Source organism: Benincasa hispida, chromosome 10, assembly GCF_027475165.1.
Source record: "Benincasa hispida cultivar pf3 chromosome 10, pf3_genome.v1.1, whole genome shotgun sequence".
Lineage (NCBI taxonomy): Eukaryota > Viridiplantae > Streptophyta > Magnoliopsida > Cucurbitales > Cucurbitaceae > Benincasa > Benincasa hispida.
This window is the reverse complement of record NC_143487.1, coordinates 28,089,986-28,100,378: the sequence shown is the minus strand read 5'-3', so window position 1 is coordinate 28,100,378 and position 10,393 is coordinate 28,089,986. Positions and strand designations below refer to the sequence as shown.

Genomic DNA, 10,393 nt, shown 5'->3' with positions numbered 1-10,393 from the left:
CCTTTGCAGTATTAATTCATTGTTTTCATTCAGGACTATCGTCATGCCGCCCTTTTTCGGCACACACTGCATGGGGCTGACCCACGTGCTATCTGCTATAGGATAGATAATGCCCGCATTTAACCATTTAATGATCTCCTTTTTAACGACCTCTTTCATCGCAGGGTTGAGTCTCATTGATGTTCGATCGTTGCTTTGTGGTCCTCTTCAAGACGAATGCGGTGTATACAGTACGCTGGGCTAATTCCACTAATGTCAGCGAGCGTCCAACCAATTGCTTGCACATGTTTTCTTAGAATGCTCATCAATGCATTCTACTGGTCTTCGTTGAGCTCAGAGGAAATAATAACTGGCAGCTTCTCATTCTACCCCAAAAATGCGTACTTTAAATGATTCGGCAGGGTCTTTAATTCCAATGTTGGTGGTTCTACTAGGGATGGTTGCGTTGTTTTTCTTTCTTCTTTTTCTGTTGGCTCTTCTACTTGATTTTCGATCATTTGTTCTTCCTTGCTTGTTTTTGTTGTGATCGCATTACAGGCAGCAACAGATGCACTGGCATTCTCTTCTTCATTCTTTTCATCAAACTTTTCTTCTTCAATCACATTCTGGTCACCATCTGAGTCATGCAGGTCTTCTTCATCCGGAAACTTCATGGCACAAATTATGTTGAACTTGAGCTTCTGTCCGTTGATGCTCAAAATGATTTCCCTTTTATGCACATAATCTAAGCACGACCTGTTGATAAAAAAGGTCGCCTCAGAATGATGGGCACATCTTTGTCGGCCTCGTAGTCCAAAATGATGAAGTTGGCTGGTAGGATAAATTTGTCAATGGTTATCAGCACGTCCTTCACCTTTTCCTCTGGATGCACTAGAGATCTATCGGCCAGTTGGAGGGTCACCGTTGTGGGCACCAGTTACCCCACATTCAACTGCCTAAAAATTGACAGAGGCATCAAATTTATGATGGCTCCCAGGTCACACAAGGCTTGCCCGATGTACAATCATCCTATGGAGCAAGGAATAGTAAAGCTTCCAAGATCGCTCATCTTCGGTGGAATGATTGATTTCAAACTTTGCGTTAACGCCATCATGGCAAACTTACCAGCTCTCCTCTTCTTAGTTACCATATCCTTCAGAAACTTTGCGTAGACAGGAATCTCCTTAATCGCTTCACTGAAAGGAATATTAATATGTAATTGCTTTAACATAGACAGAAAGCATTGGTACTGTACCTCTTCGTTCTTTTTCTTCCTTAGTCTCTGTGGGAAAGGGGGTAACTGCACTTAAACGGTCCCCGTCTAAGTTGGCTTTGAGGTCGAAGCAACCTCTGGTTCTACTTCTTCTTTTTCTCTTTCTTCTTCTTGCGTCACTGCAATTTCAGGTTCAGCCGCAATGAAAGCTGTCCGACTAAGCTTCTTCTTTTCTCCCTCCACAGTCTTCTCACTTCGCTATGTCATAACCTGACATTGCTCTTTACCTGATCCCCCCGGGTTGTGTGGGAGTTCTGTTGAACTCAACAAAGCCCCATGTGGTCAACTCTTCAGCTCACTCGCAATCTGACCCATCTGTAATTCTAGATTGCGAATGGATGCATACCAGATGCTGCTCAACAACGCATATTGACACAATGCCATGATTCACCATATGGTGGGCACTTTGGAGGACAACGCACTGCAGCCAAAGTTTTGCAAAGTGGATTCTTTTGGCCTTCATTATTCAAGGATGCGGCTGACTACGCAATGAATGTGATCGGTGTCAACGCATAGGCAACATTTCATGGAAGAACGCAATGCCAATGAACACTATCTTGGAGCTGAAACTATTTGATGTATGGGGGATTGATTTCATGGGACCAGTCCCTCCTTCCAACGGTAAGCACTATATTTTATTAGCCGTCGACTATGTCTCCAAGTGGGTAAAGGCAAAGCATGTGCCACAAGTGATGCGGCGGTAGTCTCTCAATTCCTGAAGAAAAATATTTTCACTCGTTTTGGCACTCCCCGTGCCATCATAAGTAATGAAGGATCACACTTTGTCAATCACAATATCAAGGAGCTGTTGTGCAAGTACAATATCCTCCACAAAGTGGCCACCACATACCATTCGCAAACGAATGGTCAAGCTAAAGTGTCTAATCGAGAAATTAAATTGATACTTGAGAAGGTAGTAAAGCCTTCATAGAAAGATTGGGCAACAAAGCTTGACGATACATTGTGGGCATACCAGATCACATTTAAAACACCCATAGGTATGTCCCCCTATGTGTTGGTATTTGGTAAGGTGTGTCACTTGCCTTTGGAGCTGGAATATAAGACACTGTGGGCGGTAAAGAAGTTGAATTTTGATTTGAAGAAGGTAGGGGAAGTGCGAAAAATGCAACTGGTTGAGTTAGAAGAATGGAGGAACAACGCATATGAAAATGCGAAGATTTATAAAGAGCACACCAAGCGCTGGCATGATCAACACATATGCAGTAAGAACCTCCAAGTCGGGCAAAAAATCTTGCTTTTCAATTCACATCTGCGACTCTTCCCGAGAAAGCTAAAGTCACGTTGGTCCGGACCATTCATAATTTGACAAGTACTTCCGCATGGCGTGGTGGAATTATCAAATGATGACAGAACCAACATATTCAAAGTCAATGGACAGTGAGTAAAGGCATAGCATGGAGAAGACTGGCATCGCCAAGTCGACTCCATGGAACTAAGAGACTTTGAATGAAGAAGGAAGTAAGTGGTCCATGCGTTATCAAATGATCGCAACTTATCAGGGACACAGGTTTTGGTAAACCTCAAGTCTTCAACTCTTTTCTCTACTACTCGGAATTTTCACTATCTTTTCAATTTTGATTTATCCTTATTTTACTATCACTATCATTATTATATATATATAAAAAAAATTGCAATATTGATTTTTATTTTGTTTAAAATAATTTGACCCTCTCTTTGTTTTTCTTACAACGATTGAGGCGCTGGATTGCGGAGATGTTATGCGAAGAAGCACTTATCTTATTCCATCACCGCATCCCAAAGAAGAGAGATCACCACAAAGATGGATGCATCAATACAATGCGGGCGACAACGCAAAATTTGGGGTTGTACTCTTTCTTATCTTTATTTCCAATTTTGTGCTATCACATTGCATTTTAGTCTTCAAAGTTTTATCACCGCATCCTCTTTAATCACCACAATCATTTGACATAGATAAATTTAGTGAGTCACCGCATTCAGTTTCTTATCCAAGTATGATTTCAATGATGAAAAATATGCTTCTATTTCTTTCGTATATACTAGAGTCAACTTAGTCTTAAAATAGTCACCTCATGAAATATTTCTCGAAGATAGGGGTTTACTAGCTTTCTTTCAAACTTTCTTTACAACACATTCTACGACCATCGCATGACTTATTTTAATCTTTTGGCAATGAGGATATTGCCGTATTTTAAATTTAAGGATGAGGTATTTATTTTCGACCTTGCTATTTACAAAAAAAAAACAGAAAAACATTTTTGAGAATAACAACTCCACTGTCAACGCAATGGGAAACCCATGTTGATAAGAGTTAAGTTGTGAAAGGCACTTACCCGTAGTTGGATGTCCGCATGACACATGTGGGGGAAAGTCAAAACGAAAGTAAGTCACCAGGATCAACGCATAAATAAATGACTGCAACTCCACTGCCAAATTGGTATGAGTTTAGTCTGAGAAAGAGTCATTGCTCGTAGTTGGATGTCCGCATGACACACGTGGGGGCAAGCCAAAACGAAGGTAAGGCACTTAGATCAGTGCAAGGTCAGAAAAAAATATATATAGGGAGAAAATTTTTGTGCAAGGATAAAATCATTTGACACCCCGATAAGAAAAAAAAATTCTTTTTTGAAATAAATCATGCGATGTTCCAGAATTTAGTAAAGTTCTTTTGAAAGTTAAACTTGCAGTCCCTAGGTCTTAGAAATATTTTAAGAAGAGACCTGAATAAGACTTAAGAAAATTCTGGTATATAGGACTTAAATAAAGTATCCTTGAGAAATCTAGGAAAAGAACTTTGCGATGGACTTGCTAAAGGAATCTTTAGCTTATGCTTGAGGACAAGCATTGTTTAAATTTAGGGGTATGATAACGGACAGAAATGCATGTTATCATAGTGCTAAGTTATTAAACAATGTTGGATTGCATCGATAAAATATGTTAAATTGCGTCCATTAATCATAAATTCTATAATATTGCGATCGCATGCGTTCAACGTATTAGAACTATTGATTTTTGTATTTTTGTGCATAATATGCGTTAATGTAATGCAAGATTGCGATCATAGGAAATTATCATTCGAGGCAACTTCACCGCAAGACTTTGCGTTGATCGTGTTCGCAAACATTCGCTCGAGAAGGATCGCCGCAACTTGGTCAGCGCAACTTGGTGGGCGCATCTGGGTGAAAGGCCAATTAAGAGCAATGGGACAGAAAGCTGATGACAGTCAAAACCAAATTAAGCTGACAGCCGATAACGGTCACAAAGTACATCCAACTTTATCGGTAATAATCATTCAGTGCGTCAATCAGGAATTAAAGTTGTCCCATCTGTACAACCGGGAGAGAGAAGCCGCCTTTCACTATTGATGCCCTATAAATACCAAGTGCATTCTTCAGAAAAGGGGTTGATCGGTTGACGAGTTAACCAGTTGCTTCTGTTCATAGTTTCCTTTTCCATTTTATGACAGAGCAAGAGAAGAGTGGTGGTGCCGGAGATCACCCAGGGCAACTCGAGAGAGAACCTGGGGCCGTAAAAACAGTGAGCGGGTTGACTCTCGCGAGAGTGAGAATATCTTTAGAGCACGAGTAGAAATAGTGTAAATGCCTGGCAACACGAAATTGCTACCAGGCTTTTTACTATACTTGCATTGTTATTTTGTACTTCATCTTCATATCTATTCAATGGAAGTTCTATTTCTACATCTGCTCTCTCTCTTAATACGCATGAGTAGCTAAACTAGTTGAATGGGTTGAGAAGAACTAAGCTAACATGACCTAGGAAGTTTATTGCTTGCGATTGTCTTGTTTTATGCTGTGCAAAATACCCTTTAGAGTTACTCGAGAGAGAATCTAAAGAGAGAACCTAATGTATCGAGAGAGCTAGGTTAGAATCTAAACTTGAAAGAGCAAGATTAGGCTTGCATAAACAAGAGATAGGGACTTAGAGATAAGCTCTGTTTGTCAACTTGCATCACATGCATCCTAGGAATGGGAATGATATTATGTGGTCGCATATTTGTGTGAATGTCATGTTGTCATTGCATAAATAAAGATAGAGGTTTATGTGTAAATCCTGTAGACTTATCGTATATTTATCGCATGTGTTCTAGCCTTAGAAGCCGTAGCATTCACGCCAAGAGGTGGTTTACTATTGTATGCATGTTGCATGATCGCAAAGCATGAACGCATTCTAGGGAGTGTTAGCCGAAACTTTTCTCAACCCGTTCACCGCATATTCATCGTATTGCCTGTTTACCAACTCTTTTCAAACTCCACCGCATTCGTTATTTATTTTCATCAACGCAAACAACAAACCCAACGATTTATTTATTTAATTGGTTACTGCAAGTCTTCATAAAAATCACCAACGCAACGATTTTCACAAGTCCCTTTGTTCGACCTTGGACTTACCAGGAAACTCAGAGGAATTTATACTTGAATTCCGTTGGGGAAACTTGAGTTCACAACGCATTTCCATCAACGTATATCATCCATATTTCTACTTAATAAAATAACGCATCAGTAAGTTGCAGTCTGTATTGCATAACCCCAAAACGAGTTCGGTAGGGAAGCATGACTCATCATAGACCGAATCATATCCTTGATCTCTCCTTTCTGTTACACCATTCTGTTGAGGTGTACCAGATGCCGAGAGTTGGACAATTCCATGTTCTATCAAATAGTCTTTGAGTTTTAGATCCAAATACTCTCCACCCCGATAAGATCAAAATGTTTTAATAGTTATATTTAATGCGTTTTCGACTTTAGCCTTGTACTCCTTGAACTTTTCAAGGGATTCAGACTTATGTTGCATTAAATAAACATACCCATATCTAGAATAATCATCAATCGTCTACGATCATCTACTAGATCGTAGACCTCCTCAAGTAGACAATCGTCTAGGATGATCTTGGCTTGAGGAAGAGAGGAGGTCTACGATTGAGTAGACGATTGAGTAAGTGGGACACTGTCCATCGCATAGACGATGTACTCGATCGTTTAGTAAACACAGCCTATTACATAGACTTTGCCACTTGATCGTGTAGCAATGATCAGTTGAATGACTATCATATAGTCAACTCTAAGCGATCGCTTAGCTTATCATGTAGTCTCTCAATGGCTATCACTTAGTAAAATAATTTTACTTGATAGCCTTTTCCGTGAATACTTTTAGAATGAAGCAACTTCTATTTTTGGAAAAAAGATTTCTTTTATCTCACAATTACCATAAAACTTCCAATAACCTCTCACTCAATCAGTTATTAGAGAAAAAGAATTAATTAACATATAATTAATTTATTATAAATAAAGATAACCAACTTATAATATTATATTTATAACCTATAGTTTTAATATTTCATCATAGAAAATATATAAACCATAGTTTTTTTTTTCTATTTTACGGTACTTAATGTAAATCATATTTACATTAATTCCTCCAAAAAATGTATCTCATATATCATCCCAATTATATCACATATAATTGAATTTCCTCTTGTTAATTTGAACACTTCAAACTAACCACAAAATATGATTCTCAACTTGAACCCTTTGAGCTACTAAGGGGACCTTATGAACCTGTAGCTTGAAGCTCCAACGATACGTGAATAACTGACTAAATCTTTAGTCATGAGATCCACCATCCGTTAACTGTCGAGCACTCCACTAAAGACCGACAGCTACACTCTTCTTACTACAGATATATTTCTATGTTCATATTAACCAATCAACAATGCGATAACCCTTCATAAATTGCTCATAAGTACAACTAGGCTAATTTAATATTTTGCCCCTATAGTTACATCTAACTCCTTAAGTACCATTGATTTCTCTAATGAACAATAAGTCAAAGTTCTACTATGACTGGGTCCTCTCTTCCAAAGAGAGGGTGTGGTCATTATGTTCAAGACCCGGAATCAGCCCTTAAGGGAGCAATTTATCTACTTACCCCTGCTTTAGGAAAGGAGTGAATTTTGTCTTGTGTAATTGAGTTCCCAGCTCCCCAATCAAACAAATCTCCAAAAAGGTAGGCTTGTTGAGTTGGCAATCTGGCCATTCTCACCCATACTAATCAAAGGATCACCCTCATATGCAGGAGTTCCCAAAACACTCAGGATTAAGGTCATGTCACCTATGGTCGTTTTAGTGAAATGTAAGCCTCAATTATCAACGGCGTTATATAAAGAGACTTATCATCTCGTAGTCTGGTTTTATACAAACTCTTTGTGTAGGACACCCCCCGCTCGCATGTTTCTACATGAATGGTCAGGATCAGACTATCTGTAGCAGTTTACAACACTTGTAAACATCTACAAAGTGGGTCGTATTCATAGTGTCACTAGGATAAGGTATCCCACTTTTATCCTTATACTGTTAAAAGATTTTCAGTTTTTCACGAGCAAACTGAGTAAGCTTGAGTTTTACGAAAGATAAAGATAAGCAGGCATGTTTTAGTATTTTCATGTGGTTTTCTGAGACTTTTATTGATTACATGACTAAGATATTGAGCCCGAGGCTATATGGTATCGTGTGCACACAGGTTATATTCCGTTGTTGACGTTGAGTTTACTTCGTGACAATGATGCTGTCGTGAGTGCTGGGTGGACCCCACTTCGACAAAGACGATGGGAGTGCTGGGCAGGCCCCACTACATCGTAGAGCTAGTAAACGTTGGTTGTACTGGGCATGCCCTATGCAACATTGATTTGTCATGTTAGTTAAAATGTTTTATATACTTGATATGCCTTCCTAGATTTTAATGACGTACTTACGGAATATTTGAGAAAGCTTTTAGCGTTACACGTTTATGTTTAACGCTTTGATTGAACAGATTCATACGTTTAAAGGTTTATCACGTGTTCTGATTTGCGGATTTACAGTTTTAAACTTAGTCACTCACTAGGCTTCATAGCTCACTCTTTCAAAATGCTTTCCCACTTTTCAGGTAGAGATCGAGCTCCCGGTGCCTGATAACTGGCAAAGTCTATTTTCTGCTAAAAGCTTCCAGATCAAGCTCCATATGTGGGTGGAGTTGTACATTGTATCTGTTTGTATTGTAAATGTCTTTGTAAGAACTGGATAGTTTATGGTTGTGTAAGCACTAGATGTCGTGGTTGTGTAAACCCGAGTTGGATATGTTTTTGGTTGTGATATCTCTATCAAGTTATTTTCCAAACCGAGTTATGTCAGGACTGCACTTCATGTGTGTCTAAAGGTTTTCAGGGGTTTCGCTGTATTGTGTTACATGTAAAATATTTTATATCTAAGGTTAGTATGTTTATCAGGTTCAATGACTCAGCAGGGTCAATAGGTATGGTTAGAGGAGGACGATGTCTGTTGGCTTCATGCCATCTCCCTGACTAAGCTAATAGGTAGTTTAGGAAGGGGTGTGAAACTTAGTATCAGAGCATGTTGCCATGGGAAATGAGACAGAGTAATTAGTGCTTAGAAAAATATAGGAAGTAAATAGTTAGACGTTGAGTCAGTTCAGATAGAACTAGCGTAGCATGGTCCAAGTATGGATAAGAGTGAGTCCAGTCAGGACTAGAATGTGGGTAGAAGTTTAGTATCATGCATCTGAGTTAAGTATCTATAGCATGTCTGATGTGTTGATATGTTATAAGAGTCATGCCACCACGTACCAGTAAATGACGAAGGCAGAATCAGGACGGGACACAGGATCCTACCCAAAGTCAATCTGAAAAAGGAACCAGTACCCTGAGAGTTCAGACTGGAGCAGGAAACGAGCAGTTTTTTAGATCTGCATATGAGGTAGGTAGGCCAAAGAGAGCAGGGCCTAGTGATCCGGAAAAGATGTATGGAATAGAACGACTGAAGAAATTAGGAGCCACAATGTTTGAGGGTTCCACAGATCTAGCTGACGCTGAGGTTTGGTTAAATATGCTTGAGAAATGCTTTGATGTGATGAGCTATTCTGAGGAGCGAAAAGTCAGATTGGCCACATTCCTGCTGCAGAAAGAGGCAGAGGGATGATGGAAATCTATATTAGTCAGGTGCAGTGATTCACGTACGTTAGACTGGCAAACTTTCAGAGGCATATTCGAAGACAAGTATTATCCCAGCACATACTGTAAGGCAAAAAGAGATGAGTTCCTGGGGCTGAAGCAAGGGTCACTTTCAGTGGCCGAGTACGAGAGAAAGTATACCGAGCTTTCACGGTATGCTGATATGATTGTGGCATCTGAAAATGATCAGTGTCGAAGGTTTGGAAGAGGGTTGCGTTTTGAGATATACGCCAGTTACAGCTATTGCTAAGTGTACGAATTCTTTCCAGTTAGTAGAGACTACCCTACGTGTGGAGCAGAGTATAACAAGGAGAAGTCAGCAGTGGAGCCTAGTCGTGGGGCTTCAATAGCTAGTGGTTTCCGAGGTCATGAGCAGCGGAGGTTCACACCTGGAGTGAATGTTTCAGGCCGTCAAGACTTTAAGTGTCGATCTGGTGGCTAGTCATCGAGGCAGATGAGTTCAGGTAGTGCCTATCAGAAGCAGAGCCAGAGAGCACCCAGTCAGTCTGCTAGTTCAGTAGGAAGACCACAGATGGGTCAGGAGTCCATTGCTAGTGAAACTAGGAGAACCCCATGTGTAAGTTGTGGCAAGAATCATCGGGGTCAGTGTCTTGTCGATGCCAGTATTTGTTACCAGTGTGGATAGCCAGGGCATTTCAAGAGAGACTTTCTACAGTTAGAGCAGCAGTTCAGAGGGACCAGGGCATTGAGTCCCACACAGTTGAGCAGCCGAGAGTCTCAACGGTTGCAGGAGAGGGCACTAGTGGTGCAAAGCAAAAGGGAGTTGTGGGGAGACCTAGGCAGCAGGGAAAAGTCTACTCTATGACTCAACAGAAAGCGGAGGATGCATCAGACGTGATTACTGGTACGATTTTTATTTGTAATGTACTTGCACGTGTTTTATTAGATCCAGGTACTACGCATTCCTTTGTTTCTAGTATGTTTCTAACTAAGCTGAATAGGATGCTAGAGCCTTTATCTGAGGGGTTAGTTATATACACTCTAGTTGGTGATGTTTTACTAGTCAATGAAGTGCTGCGTGATTGTGAGGTTTTAGTAGAAGGTCTCAGTATGCTAGTGGATCTTCTTCCACTAGAGTTGCAGGCATTGGATGTAAT

General features: G+C 40.1%; 1 pseudogene; it reads left to right on the top strand.

Moving 5' to 3' along the window:
- Positions 1-8,877: 8,877 nt before the first annotated feature.
- On the top strand, positions 8,878-9,673 carry LOC150033240 (uncharacterized; annotated as a pseudogene).
- The last annotated feature ends 720 nt before the right edge of the window (positions 9,674-10,393 follow it).